At 38.9% G+C, this 27,824-nt stretch overlaps 1 protein-coding gene across 6 annotated transcripts in view; it reads left to right on the top strand.

The window, feature by feature from the left end:
* LOC122989583 (inactive N-acetylated-alpha-linked acidic dipeptidase-like protein 2) overlaps positions 1-27,824 on the top strand; it is a 583,517-nt gene that overhangs the window by 170,346 nt on the left and 385,347 nt on the right. The window contains exon 5 of one of the 6 annotated variants that reach the window (XM_044362562.1): positions 8,567-8,627. The exons of the other annotated variants lie outside the window; for them this stretch is intronic. The gene's annotated coding sequence lies outside the window, so the exon portion shown is untranslated. The remainder of the gene's footprint in view (positions 1-8,566; positions 8,628-27,824) is intronic. 6 annotated transcript variants of the gene reach the window in all.

Below are 27,824 nucleotides of genomic sequence, written 5' to 3'. Positions count from 1 at the left end.
GGTTGAAATGCTTTCACAGCTTTTATACTTTTCAGGCTTTGAATTTCACTCCGCTGTAACAACTTTCTTAGAATTTCACCACAAGGACTAACTTCAAACAGTCAAGAGCTGGACAGGCAGCAATCACAAACCAAACACGCACGTCCACACACAAGCGAGAACAGATTCGACACGGCAAGCAAACGGTGCATTTAGAGGTGATTGCACGTCGTGGTGCAAACAAATCACCATCAACCAAGGATTCCTCACTTCATGTAAGTGTTATGAAGGGCAGTGCATTTATCATCATCACTTTATTTATTGTTCATGCACAGCAGAAATGCTACTAATGCTTCCCTCGAATTTGTACTTCATTAGTTTGAGTCCATTTTCAACCACAAAAAGTAGGTAGTGGTATTATCTTCACCTTGTTACATTCAGAGCTGGTTTATAATGTTGTCTCTGTGTCAGTATGCATCATTCCAGCCTCTTTATTGAGCCACTGGCCATGATATGACCACTCAGCCCAGGCACTGCCAATGGCGACTAATAGGCCCTGCAGGAAGGGCGCTCTGCCTGCTGTGTGTGTGTGTGTGTGTGTGTGTGTGTGTGTGTGTGTGTGTGTGTGTGTGTGTGTGTGTGTGTGTGTGTGTGTGTGTGTGTGTGTGTGTGTGTGTGTGTGTGTGTGTGTGTGTGTGTCCTTTTGCTCTGAATACTTGAAGGAAAGTGTTCATATCTAAATTACCCATTACCCCAGGGTTGACCGAGATTTGGACTTCAGCTATCTCTCTTTTTCTCTCTCTCTCTCTCCATATATCTCTGTCTATCCCCCTCATTAAATTTTTTTTATTTTTTATTTCTCTCTTGAAATCTCTCACTGCGCTCATTTCTCTCTCCCACTGTGATGTTGCTGTGTTTCCATGCAGCTGTCAAACAAATTTTTGCAGAAGTGTTTGAAATTCCCAAGGATTGAAAGAGCACAAGAACACAGGAAGTAAATATTCTGTTACTTTAAAATTTTTTAACCTTAGTACAAGTAAAACGACTTGTGTATTAATGTAGTTAGATAAAAGTAAAAAGTAGGTCTGTTAAAATATAAGTTCAAATGCGTTGTATAGTAGAAGTGGGAGTTGGGGGGTAAAGACACATCTTAAACCTACATAATAAAGTGCGTTCGTTTTATGTTTAAAATGATGTTAGTGCAGCAGTTCATGTGATGTTCCTGGGTGTGAACTGCACCACTGAGCCTAGGGACCAGATGCATAAAACTATCTGTAGATTAATGAGTAAAACTGTGTCTACGCACAAAGCCGGAAACATGCATACGCATTGTTTTCATCACATTGTTCTGTTTTATAAATCTCAATCATTGTGAAACTGGGTGCACGTACACAAGCCTCATTTCCACTCCCACAATTAGCCATGAATGGATGAAGACACGCCCTTAACCAGATGTGTTCATATCAATTCCCTGTCTGCTCCACCAGTCTGTACACCTGTCAAACAAAGGGGAAAGAAGAAGTGTAGTTTCACTGATTGTGTTGCACCAGAGAGGTTCTCCAACAGCCAGAACAACAACAACAGCTGTCATTATGCACAGTTGACAGGTATTTATACTGTCTATATCATGAATGCATCACATGGACCTGTAAACCATGTTCAGCAGTGATATCTCAGAAATGTAATCAATGATTAGTTTGTAGCGCTCATATCTAAACTGACTGTAAAAGATGTGTCATGATCAAGGATAAAATAAAAAATATTAACAGCAAAATACATTTTTGACTCCAATGTAAATCAAAAGAATGATAAAATGAATAAAACAAAAGTAATAAATCAAAATGACATTTATAAATGCACCTTTGATTGGCATTTTATAAATCACTATGAAGACCGGATACAAATCACACAATCAGTGCAGCTGGTTATCAACCTCAACAAACAATGTTTTCTCACCTTATATTTCATTTCCATCCCATCACCATCATCAGCCTCAGATCACTTTAGAAAAAAACATGTGTATTCCTGGTCTGAAGTATGCACATCCTCACATGGAAATGGTATATGCATGTTTTTTGTCTGTACGTATTGTTTATGCATTTGGCCTCTTATGTCCAAGCGAACAATAAGTTCCTTTATAGAGCCTGTGTATACCACTGATTATTGATTATAAATGTACAGTATACAACTGCCTTCTTCAGTTTAGTCTTACTGGAATTAACCAGGAAAGAGGACAACACTCAGACAATTCAACAAAAACATCAGACAATAAATAAAATGAGCTACAGTACACTTCCACAAGAGCACAAAGCTTTATTAAGCTTTTTATTATTATAAGGAATTAACAACAGAATAAACATCACCAAGGCAACAAGGACATGTATAAACAACTCCACAGTGGCTGCAGCCACAAACACACATATTGAAGCAAAAAGTGACTATCAGTGAGTTTGCTGTTGTTCTCATCTGTCTGAGCTGCATTCTATGAGCCTTGAGCATCACAAAGTCCTCCACAATCTGCTCCAGGTTCAACTTCTTTGCTCATTCATTGATAATGCATAATATAAGCAGTCCACTCAGCCTCTCTTGCTTGCATGACCATTTTAGTCTCAACCAGAATGCAACTTGAATTGATCATGTAACATTGTTGGTGTGTTTGATTTGCTTCACTTTGGCATTGGCACTTGGACTTGGATTAATGCAGAGGTAAAATAATGCTAACCTTAACCCAAGTGCACAAAAAATGACTTTGTTACAATAAGAAGATTAAATGAAATTTGTTGCCTCTAACTCTGGATATTCCACATTGACATACCAGCTTTTGTCAACGCAGAAGAACGATGAAATGAATAAATCAAATCTGAATGTCAAATTGAAATCATACACCTAAAACATAGTTTTTAGTCCAGTCTTTATTTGTTCAAGGATAAACCTGGTTTATTACCATGTCATATTTTTGTTAAGGCATCATTTCTTTAAGCAATCATAGCGTTATACTTACCACTTTTATTAAAAAAAAACTTATTTGGAAAAGGAAATTAAAGCAAATGGTATGATTATTACCCAAACTGTCCATTACAAACATCCATCACACCTTTCTAGATTGACTCTCTGGTTCAGGTTTAACAGAGCTCTGTTACAGTCAACTTAGTTAGCTCTTTTATGTATAAAAGTAAAAAAGGAATGATAACTATTCAATTTATGAAGAAAATGCTTGTGTGCAGATCACCATAGATTGACGAACATGTGCGTGCATGAAGGAAGTGATCATATTAATGTTCCATACGAGTTACTTTTTCATCACTTAACTTCAGTGCATGCTGTGCATTATATCACAGCCTACCTCTATATGCCACATTTAACTTTACTGCAGAGTGAAGTAAAGGTGAAAGCTACAAGCTACAGGCTGGTAAAAATGACACAGTATAATAACTGTAAATCACACATATCTCATCTTCTTTCATTTTTTTTCTGACATTTTCATCTATATAAATTGTATGATTATATTATAAATATATAGATTATATATTCCACCTGGATAGGACAGTATAGAGGCAGACTATATCCCCTCCAAAAATGACTCCAACCCCTAATTATAATATTTTTTGTGCAGTCCCTAACCAATAGAAATGAAACTACATGGTAAGAAAGAAACAAGAATTATCATTTAATATCAGTTGTCACTGTCATACTTAATAAGGAGATGAAAACAAAAAAATGACCTTGGTGATAATCACATTCAACCAGTTGGGCCCAGCCTAGCATAACAAATCGATTCCATTGCTTCTGATTGCATAGTTTCACTGAGCTTACAATGTTTTGTCTTGAGGAAATGTTTTGTCTTGAGGATTAACATTTTCCCTCTGCTTTTCCAAATGAATACATCATATATTTGGACTGAGACTCAGCTTGGAGACTGGCTGTCCCTGTCCCTCTCTCGACGGCAGTGATACTTTGTATCTCTGCCCTCACAAAGGCATAATCAATTTAAGAGTTTGTCTTGGGTCATTATTACCTGCTGGAGGACCATCTGTTCACTGAAGCTGGCTGAGAACTCTGCCAGGTAGAGACACACACATGGAAACACACACACACACACGTAGCCTGAAGGGTTGCCAGGTAGGCCTGGACCTGTGAGATGTAGAATGACTACGCCTCAGGAAAAGCTGAAGAAAACATTGGCTGCGTGAATGTGTGTGTATTTATATATTCTTAGGTGTGTATTCACACATATATACTTACATAGTACAGTATGGATGTGCACTTGTTTGTGCCTGTCTCTCCTAACATGATACATGCAGTGTATGAGGGTGTGATGGGGTGACTTGTGGGCGTGCAGTGTGTGCATGTATGTGTCAGGTACAGATGGTGTGGACCATCAGGCATCTCATCCAGCCAAGTGGTTCAGCTACTGGTTAACAGTAGCACAGCTAAATATAATTACACCCACAATCTTAACAACAGCCTGACTGCTACAGCAAGGAGAAAAATTTCATTAAATTAGGTTAAATAAATTTAAATTAACCAAAATTCAAATTTATATGTAAAGCACCACCTCATGCAAAAGCTGTTCAAAGCACTTAACATAAAAAAAGAAACAGCAAAAATGTGCAAATAAACAGAAACATCAAGCATACATATGCATTAAATCACATATACATACATGCATACAAACATACTGTACAAATATGATGTGTTCATTTTAGAAAATGCCCTGCTGAAAAGGAAGGCCTTTAGTTTGCTTTTAAAAGCACACAGTGTTAGAGCAAGTGTAAGTTCAGCAGGCAAACGGTTCCATTCTTTAGGTGCATAAATACTGAATGCCATCTCACCAGACTTTGAAAGTGCTCTAGGCACATGGAGGAGATTTCCACCTTGTGACCGGAGAGATCTGCTGGGGTTATAAACTGACAGCATGTCTGAGATGTACTGTGGAGGCAGACTAGCAAGTGGTTTGTAAGCCAAAAGGAGGAGTTTGAATTGTATTCTGAAAAAAATGGGTGGCCAGTGAAGGGCCTGGAGGACTGGAGTTATATGGTCTGATCTTTTTGTCCTGGTTAGAACTTGAGCAGCTGGGTTCTAGATAAGTTGTAATCTATTGATTGTTTTGTTTTGAAGACCCATAAACAGAGAGTTGCAATAATCCAGCCTGCACATGACAAATGCATGCATGGGTCAGACTGAGAAAGAAAGCCTCTGATTCTGAGTTGGAAAAAGGCATTCTTGTTGATGCTGTTAATATGATACTTAAAGCTGAGTTCACCATCCATGGTCACACCTAGGTTTTGTATCTGGTCACTTGTTTTTAGTGATCTGGACTCCAGGTACTCGCAGACAAGTTGTCTCTGGGCTTTAGCACCAAAATCTCAGTTTTCTCCCTGTTCAGCTGAAGTAAGTTTGCTGCCATCCAGTGGTTGATTTCATCCAAGCAGCTGACTGGGGAGCTTATGGGTTGGAAGTCATTGGTGGATAGTGAGATGGAAAGTTGTGTGTTATCAGCATAATTATGGTAGTTGATGTTATGTTTGCCAACGATGTAACTAAGGGGAACCATATATAGGATGAATAGAAGAGGATCCAGGATAGGGGCCCTGTGGGACCCCACACACTAAATTGTTTCCATTGGAGTAGAAGTCCTCAAGTGTGACAGTGAAATCAAGATTAAGTAGGATTCAAACCACTGTAGAACCGTGCCAGACAGACCCACCCAGTTTTTTAGCCTTTCCAGAAGAATCCCATGATCCACTGTGTCAAATGCACAGCATAGGTCTAGGAGCATTAGGACCGAATATTTTTTTATCATCACTGTTGATCCTCATTTCATTAACAAGTTTTAGAAGAGCAGTTTCTGTGCTGTGAGATGTGCGGAAGCCTGACTGGAATTTATCATAAATAGCCTATTGTTATCTGTAAGACAGCAGTTTAGTTGCTGATATACAACCTCCTCAATGATCTTACTCAGGAAGGTGAGGTTGGAGATTGGCCTATAGCTGCTAAGTGCTTTTGGGTCCAGGTTATTCTTTTTTAGAAGTGGTCTAATAGTAGCAGTTTTCATGCAATGGGGAAAGATACTAGTCTGGAGGGAACAGTTTACTATTGACGAGATGTCATCTGTTAAAAAATTAAAAACAGATTTAAAAAGGATGCTGGAAGAGGATCAATGGGACTGGTGGAGGACTTAAGAAGATTAATGGCATCAATGAGATCTCTGGAGTCCACTGAAGAGAAATGCTCGAGACTGTTGGCATGCCATGGTGGAGGTATGTCTAATTGGGATGTTGCGCCTGATGTTAAGAATTCTGTTGTTAAAAATAATGCAAATTCATTGCATTTGGCAGTTGAGAAAGTATCAGCAAGGGAGGGGCTAATGAGTTTATCAAAAAGGTGTTTCTAATCGTTTTTTTGGGTGTTGATAAGATTTGAGAAGAATTCTTTTTTGGCCTGTTTCAAGCTTCTGTTGTAGTTCCCGAGGGTATTTTTGAAAATGTCCCAGTCAACATGCAGTTTTGATTTTCTCCACCTCCTGTCAGCTTTCCGGCAGTGTCTTATGAGCTGCTTTATGGTCTGTTTATGGTACTGTTCAGTAACTTGCAAAATAGTCTTAAAAACCAACATGAAAAAGAATTATGATAAGATGGTGGATCGTGATCCTGCCTGAAAAAAATTGTGGTATAATATTTTTGCCATATCGCCCACCCCTAACTGTCTGTGCTGATGAGTTGGCTCCTTAACATGTTGGGTCAAGTCAGACAACTGCAATAGCTCATTAAAACAGACTGCGGTGGACGCTGTGGAATTATCGATGTGGATGTTGAAATCACCAGAAATAATAACTTTGGTGTAGTCAGTACCGAGTCAGTACTGGGAGTTGTATTTAGGTGGTCGGTACACTATCGGAAGAAGAACTGAAATGTCACACTGTAGATTGACAGCAATATTTTGCTCTGGTATTCTCCAAGTGGGACCTGAAGAAGCTTTAAAGAATCAGAGAAAATAGCTGCTACTCTCCCACCTCGTTGGCCCTGCCTTGTAGTGTGCAGAGAGTTGTAATTGGGGGTAATGCCTCACGCAGAATGAAAAAGTTATTTGTAGCAAGCCATGTTTTAGTAATAAAAAGAATGTCAACGTCATTATCCTCAGGTTGAGTTTGCTGACCATAAATGACTTATTAGTCATTGAACAGACATTCAATAAAGCAAAATTAAGAACATGTGAGGTAGGAGGGGCTGCACTAGTAGCTGCTAGTTCAGCTTCCATGTTGTTTGGAAATGTCCCTAACAAGTGAGTGTTTAGGGAAAAATAAAACGACTAACATGACCACAATGTCAGACTAAATAATGAAGTGAAGTAAAATGGTAAATCAGTCCATCAGGCCATCAACTAACCAGCTCACTATGGCTGCTGCTTCTGTTACCATTTTTTCCCTTGCAGTATTGTCCCTGCCATTCATGACATTCACAGTGCAGGTACAGGAAATGGAGCCTGCTGTGTCACAGAGGTTACCAGCTGACTGCTAATTCCTTGTTTGAGCACTAACACTTTTTTTTTTGTTTCGTTCAAATCATGCACTTGTCCATATGTGTAATTTCCATGACTAATTTAATGGACATTGAGAAGAGCCTATGTAACACTTCACTCGCATTTATATGTAGTATATAAACATTTAATAGCTTGTAATTTGGTTGTAAGCAGATATAAGGGCATTTTCAAGCGTCTATTAATGCACACTAGAGAGAAAACTTTAGAAAACTTAAAGTGTTAACAAATAAAGCCTACATTGGGAAAAATCACCCATTTTATATATATATTTTCTTTTTTATATTTTTATTGGGAAGTTGACAGTGGAGATAGAGACAGGAAATGGGGGGAGAGAAAGAAAGTTGGCAAAGATTCCCCAACTGGAACCTAATCAGGGACCATTGCCTGTGGTATGAATTTAACCATTTTGCATTTTGTTTTTTTCCAAGCTCCTACTCTTGATTGGTGATTATTACAGTAAATGACACTTCATTAAAGACATTTTGCTTCTTAGTTAACTGATGATAACTAATCAGCTGGTGTAAGAGCTTAAATGACTCATAATGTCTCAGATTTGAAACCTGAATGGTTTGCGTGATTTTAGAATCTTTTCCTCCCTTCATTGACATTAGTAAAATTTACTCTTTTGAAAGCCGTTGTATATTTAATGGGCACGTACAGTCTGTGATCTGAGTACACATATCATAAACACTCAGGCTGTACATTATTATTATTAAATTATGATGCCTGTATTCAGTAACAATGTGTAGTTTTTACACTCAGCATAATATATTCCACTCACGTTAAAAGCTGCATGTTTATGTGCTTTATGATCTGCGTCTGTTCTAACGTGCTGCGTTTATTTATGGCAATCCCTGAATATACATTCATGCTGCTGTCAACATATACTCACTGTGATGCTCTCATTTTAAAGGGAGGGAGAAGGTGACACTGTTTGTGTGTGTGTGTGTGTACTGTGACAGTGGCAGGCAATAATGAGTGATGTGCATTAGCCGTTCAGCAGCATGATCCGGGCTATATTTAGAGCTAATTGTGTTTTTGTGTACAGAGGGCTTGAGAGAAGGTGTGACTTTCAACAAAGAAGAAGTTCATCATATGTGAGTCACCGGGTGGGTGAGCAAAACAACCTAATTTGTCTCGCTGATTTTCTTATGACACTTTTTGTGAGAATGTGGGTGTTACTCACAGGATATCTAAGCACATTATAGAATTCATTACAACTGTAAATATGAAACGCACTGTAATGAAAAACACCCCAAAGTTCCAGGAGATAGAATGTTTTCTCAGGTGTATGTCAGGCTAATACATATCTCATGCAGTGCAACCAACACATCAAATCCTTTGATATTACTATAAAAAAGGTGTGTTCAAGTGTCAGGATCCTTGGGATTTTCTCTGGTTCAGGTGTATGCTGGATATTTTCACTCAAATACAGACACTTCACTCACTTTCAGTGCCACAGAATTCAAAGCGAGAGTGCATAATAGTAGCTAAAGTGGGACATTTCACACCTGTAATTTTACATGAAATGCGTGGCCTTTTTAAGAGCTGCGAGTTAACGTGTAGTTGTCAAGAAATACTGACAAAATGTACTAATGGAAACATCCAGCTTATTCCGAAAATAGTGTTTTCTCTTGAAGCCTGTGGACTTTCATAGACAGACAGGTGTTAACTCTACTTCTACAGCACAGGGCATAATTTGATTCATCACTGTCTCTACATACACATGATTTTAATGTCATGAGCCATTATGTTTCACTAGATGTCCTGTCAGCCTGCTAGCCAAAATGCTGCCAGCAAGTCAATATGTCAGCCTGCTACAGCAGCAGGCAGGCATTTTTGCTGCTAGGGGGCCTTTTAGGCATTACTACCCTCAGACTGCATTTAAAAAAAAAAAAAAAAAAAAAAGTTAGTCCTTTGATAAACGTACCCTTACCTAAACCATCTTGGCCGGAGCAGTAAATGGAATGTGACCACAGGTGCTTTAAGGAGAGACTGATGGAAAGTGTGCAGCCTTATTCGCACTTGTACAGGTTATTATGTCAAGATCACACACAGAGGTACACGTGTTTACCCTCAAAGCAGTTGTTATCAGTGTGTAACGTGAGAGGCATCGCTCGTAGTGATGAATGTCAGAGAATTATCACTTGCTTTAAAGAGCTTTTTAGCGGGTTTCAGCTCATTGTTTAGCTGTTGTTCTAAAGAACCCACTGTACAGTTAGGGACTAACTGGTGAACATAGAGGAGCATTTACCAGCTAAAGAGCCAGAATGAATGAATGATAATTTTGCTCCACAAATGCTGGATGTGTAAATAAGCAACTGTTTGGTGACAAGTTCAACATATCAACTTAAAAGAATCACCAGTTATCATCTGGTGTCTGGTAACACGTTACTTTAAGCCCCCATATTTATCATTAATACACACAAATCATGTAAACAAATGGTTTTCACACATTATAATGTCATTGTTTGCAGATAATGTATTTGTCCACAACTGTAATATCCTCCTGTGGGCACCCATAAGTGGAGGCTGGTGTATAAATATATAATGAGTGTCAATATAGTAAATGCAGTTCTTGTAATATAAAATATGTCTTCATGGGAAAAGATATAATTGTTGATCAATACATTAATTAACACTTATGTGCTTATAACTACATTTTAGCATGTTATAAACTATTTATTAACTGTTTGTATACTGTAAATGATAAATAGGGGACTTGAATTAAAGTGTTACCAAGTGTCCCGACTACATAGAACACAATGTAGCATGTTGATTGCATTGTGCAACTACTGCTGTTAACCTTGCAAACATCTCGACAGAGGAGGAAATTATTATTGCTGCCTCAAATACTGCAAATTCTGCCTCAAATGTGTATCAACTGCCTTTGTCTGCTTTCAAAGTGGACTTCCTGATTTTGTATTTTGTCCTCTCATCAGTAACCTGCAGCATCACGCCCACACTGTCTCAGGCCCCTGTGTTGTTTTGCCAGAGGGAGGTTGCTGGTCTGAAAGCACTCTAAGTGCTATCTGAAAGGTTCACCTCAGGGCGAAAAACGTCAACTGCCGCAGCATGTCTGCAGTATGATACCAAGCCAAGCAGTCACTGAGCTTCAAACATTAGGATCATGCAGCACTTACGTCACATAATCAGCTGGTGAGCCCGCCAGAAAGCCTTGATATTAAAGTGTGACTATGTCACCATCTTCCTTCCTACAAAGGAAACAAAAAAATGACATACATAAGCAATAAAAGACACCCATTCTCAATTGAATACTATGAGGGATTCAGATGCTATAATCTTCTATTCTTAACATACAAACAGAGACAACATTCAAAGACATTCAACCGATGACATCAACATCGTTCATAGAAAACACGCACATTCACACTGTACTAAATCTGCCAAAAGACATTTGAAATGAATGTAAGGGATCGGTTCTTTCATTTTAGCAAGATTTAGCAAATTGTTCCACTGGTGTGGAGCGAAATGTTTAAAAGCCAATTTTCCAACCTCAATACTAACCTGATGTTATACAAGAACCAAATAATAAATTATTATTAGTGAGCAAAAACGTCATAGTCTTGCTTTAAAACATATACTATCTTTACACCCCTATCAGCCTTGACAGTTTTACAAAACTGACCCAAAGTAGCTCAGGGTAGCAAGGGTCCTTGAATTGGTTCTAGGTGCCCTAAATGTTGCTCTTAGTTTGTGTATAACATAGACAGATATAGGTCTACAAAAATGTTTAACAGACTGAATCCCCCCCCCCCCCCCCCCTCCCCCAAAAAAGGGTTATGTCAGTGGTTTTTAGTGTGTTATATATAAGTGTATGGGTTTTTTTTTTTTGATAGATAACCTTTGTCACTTTCTTCTTATATCTATCTACTCAAAGCTGCTGAGAAACAGTATTTTTCTCAGCACTCCCTGTGATAAAGGCTCATCTCCCTTCCTTTATTGCCTGCTGAAGTCCAGAGTGGATGGGAACCCTCAGCCCCAGCTAACTGATAGGCTTGATGTGTAATTAATGGTCTGACACAGGCTAATGAAGCTAATGACGCTAACTGCGCTAGCATATGGGCGCCCCATGGGGATCAACACTCGGCGCTCTAATTTAGATAAATGACGCCCCAGGTTATGCCGGGCTATTTGCATTTCATTTGGTGGAGGCCAGGGGAGAAGCTGGGATTAAACAGGGGGATGGATGGGAGAGATCAAACAGGAGAGGTGTTTGGGGTTGGAGGGATGGGGTGATGGAGGTGTTTACTCCTGTGAATGTGTGTGTGAGTGTAGATATCCCCTTGGCCATGCATGATGCTGTTGTCAGATAAAAGGATTGGTAGCAGAGGGGGCTCGTGGCAGCTGTCAGAAACAGACAGTAAAAAAAACGACAGGCCTTGTGTGAGTGAGTGTATTTGTGTGGATGCACACAGGTTTGTAATTACTATATATTGGCCCGTGGGAGACATGTCATTGTCAGCTAGAGAGTCTCAAGAGGAAAGATAATGTGCTGTGTTTGAATTGCATCATTGAAATACATGAGGCTCTGCCTGCTGAAAAAGTCAACCATGTATATGCTGTAACTTACAATACTTAAATTAACCTGATAATAAGAGAGGCACTTAGGGATGGAGCATTTTTATTAGAATATATTGCAAATAGTTTATTGTTATGCAAGGAGTGCTTGACTTGAGGCATGCCAAAAAAGTCTTCAAGCTTAATTTAAATTTACATAATTTTCAATCACCTAACAGTCATCAGTCCCTATGGGGATTTGTTTAGGATGTGGCATCATTAGCAAAAGTTCCCTCTTCTCAAAATTACATATTGCCAGTATGTGACATGTTAACAGTTGGTAATTCACAAAGACACCTCTGATAGCTCTCATAGACAGTATAGCGTGTAGGATTTTGGTAATAGTTCATCAGAAATTTTGCATCTCTTTCATCTGAATGAAAGAGAAAAATCTAAACTGAGTTAAACATGACTTTGACATCTACTAAGTGAAGGCTATGATAATGTACTTAGAGTATATCAGTGTCATTTACAACTAAATCTTGTATTTCAATCTAAGTGCTGCTCATGTTTCCTGCAAGGTTCCAAAGTGCATGCAGGTGTAAACAGCCATTAAAACAGCATAAGCTACTGTAGAAGTTTATTTTACTCAGTGGTTTGCTTTTGAGGCACATTATATACTAATAATCTTAACTCAAGTTCCAGTCCCTAGCTTTCTCTGAAGCTTTCAACCACATCTCACAGTCCTCATCAGCAAATGGAGCCAACTCAGTTATCATCACAAGACCCAAATATGGGTCATGTGATAATTTGGGGAGCACCAATCTAATTTGTCATATTGACTGCAATACTGACTTTAGTAAGTGGATTGGGTATTGGCCAGACATGACCAATTCACATTAAATACTTCAGTATTTTCTGTTCTGCATTGTTTGTTTCTTGTGGTAAGCTATGGTGTTGATGTTAAGATACTAGTGTTTCCCATTGATTCCTGCATTTTCTTCACAGTAAATGTATTTGAATGTGATTAGTGTCAAATGTCATTGTCAGCACTTGGCCTTTACTGTGAAAACAGTAAAGGCCAAGTGCTGACAATGACATTTGCGGTTAGCCAAAAGTTAGCGCAACAGTCTTCCCAAAACTAGTTTTAGTTATTTTCTGTGATTTTAGTCCAGACATGATTTTGAAACAGCACAGACAAAGCAATATTCAACTTCATTCCATTTTGACACAGCTTGAAAACCGACGTCACATCTTCATGGTGTATTGATGTGGTCAGTTTCCAGTGTTCAGTCTCTTTTCCAGGATCCTTGTCATTTCAGGAGCATAAGGTTCCATATAGCAGTTGCAGGTGATGATGTCACACTACTAAAGTCTTCCTCTCTGGGAGGCTCCTGTCTTACAGGATGTATGGGAAGATATCTTAAGATGTTAAATGTTTTGTGGTAAGTCCTGATTCCTTGTGACTTGGAGACTTCCGCTAGACGTTCCAGCCACATAAAGGAAGTCCCACTGGGATGCTTATGGCGGTCTCTATTGAGTTAGTAGTGTCCATCCTAGTCTGAAGTCAGGCAGGAATTCTAATTATCCACTCATTATAGCTGTTAGTACAAGAGCCCCTTGAACTTGCTGTTCCTCCCTTTCTCTATCCTCCTCCGCACTGACAAGATATTCTGCTCTATGTGGTCTTTATGTTCCTGTCATTGTCTTGGAACAGCAGCTTGTAATCCTCTTCTTGCTCATTCGAGAACTTTATGTGTGAATAAAAGTTATTTATAAATTGGATGAAACTGCCAGTTCTGTGTTAGTAATGCATAATAATTAAATACAGTGAAAGCTCCAGAAAACGTCAGTAAGTGGACAATAAGTTATGATTTCTTCTCAAATTATTGAAGTTTATAACTGATGGTTGTCAACATGCTTTGTGTGATAAATCAGACTGTTGTGGGCAAAACAGAGCATCATTAAATTTGTTTACCTGCTGCATTCTGTTTGAATAAATCACACCCATCAAACAGACTCAGGAGAAACATGTTATAACCTTTTTGAATGTGCATATCAAACATGTCACTGAAAGATGTAATTAGATGGAACACATTTTCTCGGTGAAAGATCTTCAAAGCAGAAGTAAACAACCTTTGTCTGACTGTTTGTCTGTATGTATGCGTGTTCTCAGTATCACGAAAAGCAAGAGTTATTGTGTTGAATGTTCAGGATGGCTAGCAGGGGAGTTAGCCAGTAAACTGGTTGATTTTAAACCTGATTTCACTGCCAGTATGAAGGCTACAGTGGTTGAGGTTTTAACGGTGCGTATGCCGGTAAATGCTCCATCTTAATTCTTCTAGATCTCAGTGCAGCTTTTGACACCGTTGACCACTCAATTCTCCTGGATCGCTTGACGTGCTTGGTTGGCATTTCTGAATCCGCACTTGATTAGTTCCGCTCTTACATTTCAAACAGACAATTAACTGTTTCCATTGGCAGCTCATCCTCCACACCTGCAAATATTTCATGTGGGATTTTGCAGGGTTCAGTTTTAGGTCTACTTCTTTTCTGTCTTTACATGCTCCCATTGGGAAGAATCATCCAAACTCAAAACATCTCTTTTCACTGGTATGCAGATGATACTCAGATCTACCTCCCCCTCAATTCCCCAAATCAGGCCAATGTGTAACCCATTTACAAAACTGTCTCCAAGATATTAAAGACTGGTTGGCTCATAACTTCCTTCAGTTAAATGAGGACAAGACAGAGACCATACCAGTTATTAACAAGGTCCAAGAAACAAGACCACATCACCCCTATCCCTGCATCCTTACACTTGCTCTATGTTCATTATAGGATAACCATCAAAATTCTTCTAATTGCCTATAAATCTCTCCAAGGTCTCGCCCCTACATATATCTCAGAACTTCTCACCCCTTACAGCACCACCAAACCCCTCAGATCCTCCAACCCTGGCATGTTGGCTGTGCTCTGTTAGTGGGGAAAAAAAAAAGGCTGGGGACAGGGCTTTTTCTGTAGTGGCTCCACAGCTCTGGAATAGCCATTGAGACAGGCTGAGTCTGCTGATGCTTTTAAGATGCACCTTAAGACTCACTTTTATTCTCTGGTTTCTAATTGTGTTGAATCTGTTTTTATTTCTATTTGATTTCTTGGATTTAAAACTGTGGACCCAAACCATGACAGCAAAATGCCCCCCACAGCATAACAGAGCCACCAGATCCCCTCATTGTAGGGTTCAAGCATTCAGACCTACACCGGTTTTTCCTTTAATTTGTCACCCGTCTGTATGCCCTTATGTCTGTCTTTTAAAGTTCTATATAAATAAAATAAACTTCAAACTTAACGAACCACACAGATCACTGGCACACAGGATGTCCCCATAATTAGTGGTTAAATTTCCCTTTGAACCAGGGCCTGTCTAACTGACATGTCTGAGTTTATAATGGACTGTAATGCAATGTGTCAAACTGTGTGTTTACAGCAACACAGTGATCACTGTGAACTACCACATTAAGGTTAAGGCATGAATGTTACATAGCCCTGCTTCACTAGTTACTGGCACTTTGTTTCATAGTTGGTTTGACAGATTGCAGGATGTGTGGGTGTCATCACAAAATATGAAAAGGAAAACAGAATGATTCATTTGGTGTCTGCTGTTTTTGACCATGGTTGTTTTACACTGGTTAAAATGAAACATTAACGTACTGACTATTTTCACAGAAAGAAGGATGTTGTTGATATTCTAAATTCTGTGTTTTGATACTTCCTGAAGCGGTGCTCGTCCATTATGCCACCCATCCATATCTGCCTGTTCTGCTTCCCAAAATCCACCCACCACAGAACAAGAAAACCTGACCTTCAGCCGTAATGGACAACATAACCTGTTGACTTGTGGGTAATGCAGTTTTTAATGGACTAGCTTGAACTTTCAGAGACGGGAATGTAGCGAGGATGAGGGCAAGGGCAGGAAGCGGGGGAGAAAACAAGGAAAAAAAAATGAGTATTGAAAGGAAGAAATACAAAACAGAAGCTAGATAAGAATGTTTGGCTGTTATTGTTTTCCATGTCTAACATCCTGAGACATGGCCTGTGGTATTCAGGAGATTTAATGCGGAGGAGAGAGTGAGGGATCCATAAAGCCTCTACTCTCCCTCAACACCTCAGGGGAAGCTATCTTTAATTCATGAACACTATAAAAATAAAGGTTTTTCTCTTATGGCCCCGCAGCCAGTAACAAACTCTCACAGCTACATGGCACCAGGCAGATGTTGATGCTGTGGTTATGGATGGATACTGGCTTTTGAGACCCAGGTGATATTTTATGCGGAAATGAACAGAGTCCACCCTCGGCTGTGCTGTTAAATGGATACCAATAAGCTGGGTGTTGATACTGTGTCTCTGCAGACACCAGATAGATGTGTGACAGCCAGATTTTCAGTGCACACTATGCACAATACTGCATTCTATTATAGCACAGGAGTCAATTAGACAAGTGTGTCTGATGGTTTTTTAAAATCATAATTTAGTTGTAGACTTACACATACATGTGGTCTTTGAACCTAGAATAACTTTATGTTTAACATTTAAAAAGACAGTCTTGAACAGTTAATTTAGATGTAATGCCAAATCTGTGATCAAATGTTATTCACTAATTTCAGATTCATATTTGTAAAACCAGATTTTAGGATAATATGGTAATTATCGCTAAAAACAACTTTTGTGCATTGGTAACAAAACAAAAAAAACCCCAGATGTCTCCTGACCACTGAAAACTGGGTATCTTCAGTTTGTTTACCAGTTATCTAATCAGGAGACGATGGTGTGATGGCTCATCACATTGTCTATATTTGAGGTTACACTCTCACCTTTACCTCAAACAGACCATCTGTGGTCTAAAAGTTGTAAATCATGTCTAAATATAATAACTAGACTAAGCAGTTAGCAGCTGCTTTTGTTGCATTTCATCCCCTGCCCTCGCTCCCTCTGACTGTCAAATAAATGCAAAATGCCAAAAATAAAAAACCTCAAAAACAAAAATAAGACTACTAAAGATAAGAAATCAACAAATTTCTTGGCAATCCATCCAACAGTTGTGGAGATTTACAACCACAAAGCCGATCTCATGGTGGTGCCAGAGGAAAAGATTACCAAGGTCAGTAGGATAAATAATTAACTCAGTATTTCTGAAGTTGCGGTTGACTTTAAGGACCTAAATGGTCTTGTCAAGTTTTTCCTTTGGTCCATGGCTAGTGAGACAGGAAGCAAGCTCAGACCTAGGTGTCAGGATCAAATGCTGTGTGCATCCAGCCAACTCCCCAAACTCCACGTTTTTATTACTGCTGTATGAACACTGTCACACTCCTTCCAAAATGTTGCTAGTTCACTATTCTCTATTGCAAGTTTGTTGCATATGGACATAACTTGTAGGACACAGTTGGACTGCATCTTTGACATAACGTCCAGATAATGTGGATTAACTCTACTTTTCATATTGCATATTTAATATTGTGAATTGCAGGAAAATGGACAAATATGTCTATAGTATATTGACTGGGCTATGACCATATGACATGTTGTAGTTTTATTCCTTACTTTTAAGATCCAATCAATTCATGGGAATACATTCCAATATTAAAAATGTACATACAAGATTGATAATGGAAAATTAGAATATGTTTTTAAAATGGGATTTTAAATGTGTGTGTGTGGACAAACATTTCAGTTTGTTCCATTAAATTGCAATAAAACATAAGCAGCATAGAACCAAAATGTAGTAAGACGAAAACATTCAGCTGAAAAACAAGACACTGCAAAAGTGAAGAATTCACTTTCCCTAATTAAATAATACTTAAAAAAAGAAAGCTACATCTTCCACTGCTGTTTACACACTGAAGATACACAATGCAACCACACTTATTTTATGTTTTTATTTTTTTTCATAAATGCTGACATGTATCACGCAGCCCTAATTACTTCTCCTTTTGCTCTCAAGTTTGCACTTTCACACTTCCACACATGGGAGTTTCCTGCAAGCATATGATTTACCGCCGGCCGCCCTGAAATGTGAACCGAGTTTCTATGGAGACACTCATTCATTTCATTACACTGCTGTTGACTTTTCTTATTTGTCCCCAGTGGTTCTTACAGTTTCTTCCATTATCTTAGAACACCACTGGGATCAGGGTGAGATCATCAGGGCTTGGGGGTTATTGTATAATCTAAATGTGTTTTATTCATGGATGTGAGAATATACAATGGATGGTAAGTTTGAGGTTGTTTTAATGTATAATTTACGTGGGATTATGAATAATTTGTGGTCTTTGCAAGCGTTTCCTACTGCCCTCCCGGCGCTTCTCTATAGCAGGGAGAGAGGAAAAGCCATGATTGACAGCTGGCTTCATGCTCTGCAACTACGGCAACTGACAAGGTCATGTCAAATGAAATGATTGGTGAGGAGGAGTGTTTTGGGAAATATTTTCCCTCTCTGCTTCTTTGTCTCCCTGCCCTGATCACACTACATGTGTTCAACCACCTCACGAGTACACCGGCATGGCAGTAATTCATGAATGAGAAGTGAATCTACTGCAGATTAGTGAAAGATGGCAGATACAGCAGATGACCTGTCAATCTGTTCGGAGCTAAACGAGATGAGATAAAAGACAACTTTGTTCCTCAACCGCATATGTCTTCTTATTGAACTAGTAGGCTTACACAGATATGTGTGTGTGTGTGTTGACGTGTGCAAGTATTTGATATCATAGAATGGTTTTGAAGGGCGTTTTTGTCCCAGAATACCAATGCTGTGTTTCCTCACCTCTTCAAAGCCACAAGAGCTGTTTATGATTATGAGAGCTGTGAAGGTCAAACAGAGCAGCTGTTGCATCAGGCTTTTTATTTGTTATGCAGAATTTGTTCTTGGGTTCAGCTCTGTAAGTGACTGCTACTTAAAAAAAAAAAAAAAGCCAACTTTGATCTGCAATTGCACCTAATGGAGGCAGTTATGAGTCACTGAATGAACTACATACATTTTTTTCCCACTGTGGCAGCTCTGTTTCCATTATTTATTATTGGCCAAATGTATTAATAGTTTTGATGTAACTCCTTATTTATATAATCCTAACCCTTTACACAGCCCCTCTATTCAGCCTCTGTCTGAAACAGGCCATTTTAGCTCCTGTCTCTTTAAGGCCGCCCTCACGAGAAGCCCACTCTGTTCTGATTGGCCAGTTCTTGGAAGCTGTCCTTCGGCTGCCGGCTTAGGAGGTCACTTCAGCATAACTAAAGTAGTAGAATTTCACTGCGTTTTCTTGGTCTTTACTCAAAATGTCAACTTCTCAAAAACATCCGTGCATGTTTGAGCCACAGTCTGATCCGAAATATGAGAGGGGACCACGTGAACAACGCATGGAAAAGCCATAGCAACAACCTTAGCAACCAAGGGTATGGAACAGACAGCCGTTTATGGGATGAATGCTGCATTATGTTTACCGCCTACAGGAAACACAGTTGATGAGAGCGGTGATACTGAACCAAAACACTAAAATTACAAACCATAAAACCAAAACAATGAGCTGAAAGACACTAAAAGGTTCTGTAGAGCTGAGGGGAACTGCAGGGTCAGGTGATCATTCTCTGTGGGATCATAACGAGCGACCCCTTTTACGTTTCATGTCGTCATTCGCTCCGTTGTTAATATAAACATTTATCTGTTGAGTTTTAATGTTAGCTTGACCAAAGCATTTGTCAGTGTCTTCGAAAATGACCAGTACAAAAATGATTGATAGGAGCTTTTTCTGATCTGCCCTGCTATGTTAAGGTTTGGTTAAGTTTAGGTAACCCAAACTACTTCGTTAAGGTTAGGGAATGTTAAACAAAAAAACAATGCTGCCAGCTGGTAGGAGACAGGATATGTCAGGATATTAATTTTATTCACCAGCTGAACAGCTTCTGTACCTGCAGCAGTTCTTCAAATGAATGATTTTGTCTGATGATTGTAGCAGCAACGTCAGTTTGTTGGACCACATTCCTCTGAGAGGATGGGACTGTCACTTTGGTGAAAATTAGCGCAGAAAAGGTGTACAGATAGCAATACAAGTGGGATCGTCAAATGTTGTTACACTTTGAAATGGAGCTGTGATCTCAAAGAGCAACATTTTGCTTTTTATCCCACAACCACCATGATTTTGTGGGGGGCATCCTTAAAAATTGCATGATCATCCAGCTGAGACAACAGGCACAATTCGCCCCCTCACCACATGATTTATTGAAAAAGAGCTTTAAAGTATGGTGATGTTTTGGTCACAGACATCAACCATCAACGCATCTAACTAGAAATGACAAGGAGGCAGTCAACCAGCAGCTGGAAGAAGACCAACAGATACCTTAGTTTAGACTTAGCCCAGGGATTTAATGTGAGAAAATGGTATTTCTTGCTGCTCTGGTGTGATGCTATAGTTAGAAAAAGCTACTTTCAAATGAAATGCTGTAGCAGTTTGCTTGCTTAATTTGCACTAGAATGCTTTAAGTAATCCACCCCCTTGATTCCATTTTCTTTCAGTAACCTTTGGTTTAGTTTGACTCTTAGAAGATTTATTTAAATGAAAGATTCAATGTCTTCAGCTCAGACATAATAGGTCGTAGCTTTCAGTTTTTCAAAATCTCAAAATATCCAATAAGTATTTGTTTATTATCTGCAAACCTTATGACATTCACATAAGTCTCACCTGTTTTATGTGGTTAATGCTAATTAGTAAATATTTGTTATCGTTCCACTGTTTCTTAATAGCTACAATAATAACCACAGGGTTGAGGTTAGGGGACAATTGTAGTTATATTTTTTAAAAAACTTAACGACTTGCAGTTGGAAATGGGAAATGAACTGCGGTCTCCTGTGGCAAAGTCCACCACTGCTGGGTCATACTATCCACCCAACCCACCATCTCCAAATGTGGAAAATTGTCTATCACACTAAGACTGTACTAGTTTTTCACCAGGATTCTGTCATGTTTCAAACAAAAACTTACACCATCAGAATGCTTAGAAAGATGCTACAATCACATAAAAATCCTGCACAAGATAGCTCTAAGTTATATACCCTGTTTAGTTACATTACAGCTAATCCCCCTTCTACTCTGTAGAACTGTAGTAACTTATGGTGCTGTATATTTATATTCTAATGTGCCAGCAGTAAATCCTTGAAAAAATATCCCTCCTTCCACTTCTTAAGATTTCATTATTATTATTCTACAATCTATGACCGTTTCTTATTGTAAGTTGCAGTAGATCATCAAGAGATATGTAGTGACTTAGCGTTTAAAGGCCCAACACAGTGCTCCTTTGATTTGTGGCTGAACATTAATACTTGTAAGAATTAATATATTCTACAGGGAAAAAATAAATGTTTCAAAGCAGGTTGACAGATAATCAGGAGGATCAGGTTAGACAGATATAAATATGAATTATGATATATTATGTATTCAACATTTATGAAAAAAAGAGAATGTAATGTTTAATAGTTTTGGTAACATTGGGAAGGCATATCACAGAACACATGTTTTGTTCTTACTACTGTACTATACATGTAAGAGGATTGAAGTGATAGGTTAACTTGAATGTCAGCAAACAAGACTAAGGGCTCTACTCTCGTGCCGGCGCAGGGTGTGAAGTATACTGGCACACTGGCAGACTGCTGTTTTCCTGCAACTCACTGAGGTTATTTCCTTGACTACACCAGGAGACGGTGTGGCAATGTCAATCCAGCAGCGCACTGCAATCTTGGTGCCAAGAATGAGTGCGACTCGTGTTGTCTCCCGCTCACCTGCTCAGAGTAGATCAAAAACTCGTCTCACTTATGTAATATTTTGTTACTTTATTTGGTAAAGGCACATCTACATAAACCTCTCTGAAATCACACAAACTGCTTTTTTTCCATCACCTCTATCAATGCATAATTATTCACACCAGATCCACTGGTTAAACTGTTGCAGAATAACCACAGAAACCTCCAGGCTCATGTGCAAATCAAACTTATCGGATATGATTAATTACTCTAAACAGTTTTAATGCAAATCAAAAGGTCTGGCCAAAGTGTCGCCTGGAGCTCCATATTTTTAATCACACTACAGCTAAACGTGTGGCTGTGATGAGCATCATTACAGAGATTGTTCGGTTTACATTTTATACAAGTGTGTTATTTTGAAACCCCCAGTCATTATGTAACAGATTAAACAAGCAACTAGGCCTTCCCTAACTGTTACTGCAGTTATTTTTGCATGTCTAATCAAACAGATTTAAACTTGAAAAAATATTTTAGAAATAAAAAAAATTCTACATGCAAAATACTGGACTAAATTTTAAATTCTACTTTCATGTTATGGCACTACGCTGGCATCACTGCAGACAGCTATCGTATATATAATTGTGGTGATTACTGGATCATCAGCTTGTCCAGAGAAGTGAATTCAAATTAAAAACAGTCATCATCTGCTCTTGGCAGCATATTTTAGCTGCTGTATTCATATTTGAAACTGTTTACAACCCGGACAGCAACAAGTTTCCTCTGAGGAAAACTCTCTGCAGGAGAGGGAAAGCCCTGTGTTTTAAGGAGGATGAAAGTCACATTCTCCAACAGGCTCACTTATAATGTATGATAATGTATTCTCTCTGATCCCCCCCCACCACAGGTGCACCTGGCACACCTGGCCATGAAAATACCAAAAGTGCACTGCGCAGAGCGCACCTGACTGTGATCTGCACCGCACGCTGGGTTCACAAAAATAGGACGCTTCAAGACTTGAACATCAGCTCATAATGGCCATGATAACATGCTGATGTTTAGCCAGTATACTGTTTACCATGTTCAACATCTTAGTACAGCTGAGACTGTTGGGAATGTTGTTAGTCCTGCAGGGATTTGATCATAAACTGAAGCATTTAAAAGATGAAAATTTGACCTGATGATGGCTCTAGATGAAAAGCCAAGGGATCACAAGTCATCTTGAGGTGACCATGAATGTCTGTAACAAATTTAATTTTTATCTATATAACAGTTTTTCACCAGAGAAATAGGCAGGGGATCACCAAAGCATCATCTGGGAACCATGAATATCTATACAAAATGTTGTGCTAATACATCCTCAAGATGTTGAGATATTTCACTAGATAAGTGAACATTTTATCCTGCTGTTGGCGCTAAATGAAAGTCAGAGATCACCAAAGTCAGAGGGGTTCTTCACCTGGACACCATGAATGTTTATACAAAATTTCATGGCAATCCATTTGATAGTTTTTCACATATTTCAGGCTGGAACAAAGTCATAATAATTCACTCAGAAATTCTGAAATTAAAGGAAGTCTTCTGTCAGGGACTAACCTGATTTTGCACCAGGTTTCCTCAATGCATGAACCCACCTGTTCACTCTCCATGTACACACTGTATATCTTTAAAATCCGTGCTGCTCTCAGTATCCTCGCCTGCATATCCACCTACCTATGGATGTGCAATGAAGGAAGGAAGTGCAGTAGTCAAATTAGCAAAGGCAGACACTCACCCAGATGCCTAAGGGCCTTACTGTGCATATTTTACAAGCTAAGTGTCACCCTTAATGAAATGCTTCTCTGAAACTTAAAAAGAAGCATATTTACTTCTAAAGTAAATTTACATGTATACATAAAGCAAGACAAGGAATATAATAACAAGGCTTTTGCTCTCCAGCAGTGATAGGTATCAGGCTGAAAGCTCACTGCAGTGTGTGTGGCTGTAACAGGAGGTCAGTAGTTAAATGAATGAATGTTACTCAGAGGATCCTTCATCTGCATTGAGCTAGAAGTAATGAAAGTGTGGTGGAGCATTGAAGATTGATGCCAGGGACCTCCCAGACCTCTTCCCTCTGCTTTTTACCCTCTTTCCTTCATCTATAAACACTCTGCTTATTCTTCCCTGCCTTCCTGTTTTCTACTCTCTTGCTTTGTGTGTCTGCCAGTGCCTTTGTGCCTTTTTTCTCCTCACAGTATCTATCTTCCTTCTTCACCAGGACTCTTCAGGACTCTCTCTCCCCTCTTTGCCTTTCTACCTCAATCTCTCCTTGAATCTGCTTTGTAATACATAAGTGGCTACCGTGTCTAAATAAGGACAGTTCAGCAATCACTCAGACACCTGTGACCTATTTAGAGCTAAATTGATCTGGCATTGTAAAACGTCCAATCAACAATAATCAGTGTCACCAGTAATGTTATATTTTTGTGCAGTCACATGGATATGTGCAGTGATTGCTTCTGAGACTGGGAAGATTCTATTCTTGATTAGTTTTTTGTAGAAGAACGTTTACTTTTGTCTCAACAGCAGGCCACCATCAGCCAATCAGGATTATTATTTATCTCTATGTGTATACTGGTTAAACGTGGCACAGTTGATGTTACATGTTAAGAATAAAAACCTAATTAATACATTTAATAATGATTTTTGATTCATTTGGAGATATTAAAGGTCCAGTGTGTATTCAGACTTGCAATATACGACATCCAGCCACTAGATGTTGCACTATAGCACTAACATCTCAGACCAAAACAAATGTGTATGTTGTTCACTCAATAAAGTTGGGGAAAAAAAGCGGTCCTTGAACAGACAGCTCATGAAACTCAGATCAAACTGTTAAACTAGGTTTGGATAACAACACACATAGAGGTAGTGTGACTTCATTCTCTGCTCAGGTCACCATTGCTCCACTGCAATATTATGAACACCGCTGCTAAAATTTCACACGATCATTAATATCAGTGGGCTACTAATGATTTTCACTCGCACACTGTACAAGCACAATAACACCCTGCGTTATTGTGGAATTGTTTTGAGTCATCCACCCTCTCTTCATTCTTCAAAGGACATCTACGTGAAAGGTACAAGAGTAGGTGTAACTCCGTTAAGGAATAGGGCAGTGTGTAAGATGTGTGAATGTAGCGTAAGTGAGAGAGCGAGCGGCAGAAAAGTGACAGTGATGCAAGCGGAGCAGAGGAGGAGGTTAGCAGTAAGTTGTCAATCTGGCAGTAAATGTAAAGGACATGTCTGGCAACCCCCCTCCCCTTGGTGTTTTCCACCAAAATTGTCTCATCATTACATCACCTCATGAGTTACTACATCATGAGCTTTAAAGCCCCTGAGAATCTGCCTCCAAATTATAAGTATTTATAATGTCTCATATTCAGGATTAAATAAGCAACACATACAAAATTAAAACATTTATAATATCCCCAGTGACATAACCAAAACTTTGGCAGAAAATTAGTTTTCAGGGCCTTTAAGCTTCACATCATCACTCTGACTTCAGGTGGTTTGACCGTGTTATGTCATTTGAATAAAACTTCTTGTAAAGTCAAATGTTTTCATTGAATTACAGCCTATAAGTTTGACTGCAGTTTTGAGGCATTTCATACAATGTTACTGTTGTTTTTTTTGCTTTTTTTTTTTTTTTTTTTAACACCAAGCGGTTATTGATTGGGCAGTTCATTTGCCCATTCATGGTGGACTTTGATGATGCAGCGTGTAAAAGGGACTGTTAAACTTGATGACATACCAAGACACTTGGTGGGAGGTTTTATACAGCTGCTCTCCAGTCAGATATCACACATACACACACACACACACACACACACACACACACTTCATGAATTTGATCCACCCAAACTTAATGAGGCTGTATAGGAGCTGTATTGAACCCAGAGCTGGTTTTACTGGGCCAAACACAACCACAGACACACACATTTACACATTTACATCTCCCTGTTCACACATACCCACTACACCCTTGAAGCCATGCATTCCCGTTGCACCCACACACAAACACACACACACTCAGATCCATCCACTTAACTCAATGTCTCAGCTTGACTTCTGCTCTCTGTCACATTCATGTGTGTAAATGTTTCGCAGCACCCTGCAGTGCTTGTAGTCATCATAATTGTTTTTATTCATTTTTTGTTCATAATTGTGTTATTAAATGATGAAACTTCTTTATTTAAGTTATCCTAAATTATTTGTATTACTTCCGTTTCACTCAGAAATTTCCATGCAAATTGTTTTTTTTCATTAGTAACTTATTTCACTTCAGTCAGACCAAATTACACATAGCAATTCTGTTTATGTGAACAAACTGTTTATTGTTAAACCACTGTCAACTTACATATGTAACATAACAAATCAACATTTTTAAATTAGGACAAAGCAAAGCACTTATTTCTTGACCTTTTCCATGTTACAACTAACAGTACAGAAGTTCAGTGCCCATTAACGTCATTTGGCTGCCACTGTAAAAAAAAAACATAAAAAAGACTACTTTGAAGACACTAGCACGCTAAACATTTACTAACTTTACAATTGCTGAATTAGCTGAGGACAAGCTATAATTTCAATTTTAGTGTTGTGTAAAAATGATTTCTTGCACTCTGTGCTGATATAGTTAGTAGCTGTTGTGAATAAAACAAAGCAAAATAGTTACTCACCAAATAACTTCGCCTTAAATGATAATCCAGGCAAACCCTCGTTTCTCCCGGTTACTCCCCCTCCTTTCTCTTGTGGCAGACACGGTCTGGCAACAAAACAAGTCCGGGCTAATTCAGTCTTGTTCTGTGGTTTTAAATGATGTTCACTAGATATACAAGTTGCACTAACTTAATACTTTTCTATTGTTAAGTGAAGGCATATTACTGAATTAAGACAGTTTTCTTTTATTTTCATTTTTACCAACGTCTTAAAATAAGTTAGCAACTGACTAAAGCATGCATGTAACAAGCTTAATTTTTTATGCTGAAAAAGCTAAACTGACTAACCCCATGAATCATTTCTTATGGTCAGTCACTTAGCCCAAGTACCTTTTAACTACATTTATCTAGGGATGCACAATATTATCGCATGTCATCAGTATCGACCGATAAAAGCCCTAAAGTGAAACATCGACATCGGCCATTTATGCAGATTATGAGAGGCTGATTTGTTGCCTTCTCCTCTGCCGCCTGACTGTGCTTTCCTTCATGGACTGTTTCACCCTGACAGTTCCGGTGCTTCTTCCGCAGGCTCCACTTCAGACCCACTGCTTCTTCCCACTTTAACATGAATGAGATTAAATCCTACACATTAATCCTGTCTGTCTAATAAACTCAAAGAAAATTCTGCTGCTCCACCCACTTGGCAGGTTCATTAAAGTTTTAATGCTGAGCGTCTGAACTCCAGTCTTAAGTTCTTCCTTCATATATTGTCTTTCTTGACTATACTTAGTACAATCTATGCTTGCATGCATAATTGTCTCCTCAGCCAGCTGGAAAAATATATGTGCATATATCGGTGTCGGCATCAGCAATTGGCCACAATGAGTTGGTCATTATCGGCATATTGGATATTGGCAAAAAATCCAATACTGTGCGTCCCTACATTTCTTACATTTTCTTCTATACTCAGTGCTTATGCAGCATCCATTACCTTGAGTAAGATGAGCAGTCTTAATCTGACCCGTGTGGCTGATACCAAGCTTTCAACACATACTGCCAGGATTCATGGATTACAAATGTCAACATGCTTTATGCTAATTAAAAACACTTACTTAAAGGTGCAATATACTATATTCAGCCCCACCAGATTTCGCACTAGAGCACTAGCATCTCAGACCAAAACAAATGCATGCGTCGTTACTCAATAAAGTCAGGAGAAAAAAAAGAAAGTGGTCCCTGAACCGACAGCTCACGAAACTCAGATCAAACTGTCAAACCAGGCAGTGCTGATCAAATATAGATCA

This window comes from Thunnus albacares, chromosome 9 (genome assembly GCF_914725855.1).
Source record: "Thunnus albacares chromosome 9, fThuAlb1.1, whole genome shotgun sequence".
Classification (NCBI taxonomy): Eukaryota; Metazoa; Chordata; class Actinopteri; order Scombriformes; family Scombridae; genus Thunnus; species Thunnus albacares.
Note: the sequence above shows the minus strand (reverse complement) of the source record. Positions and strands in the feature narration are given on the sequence as shown.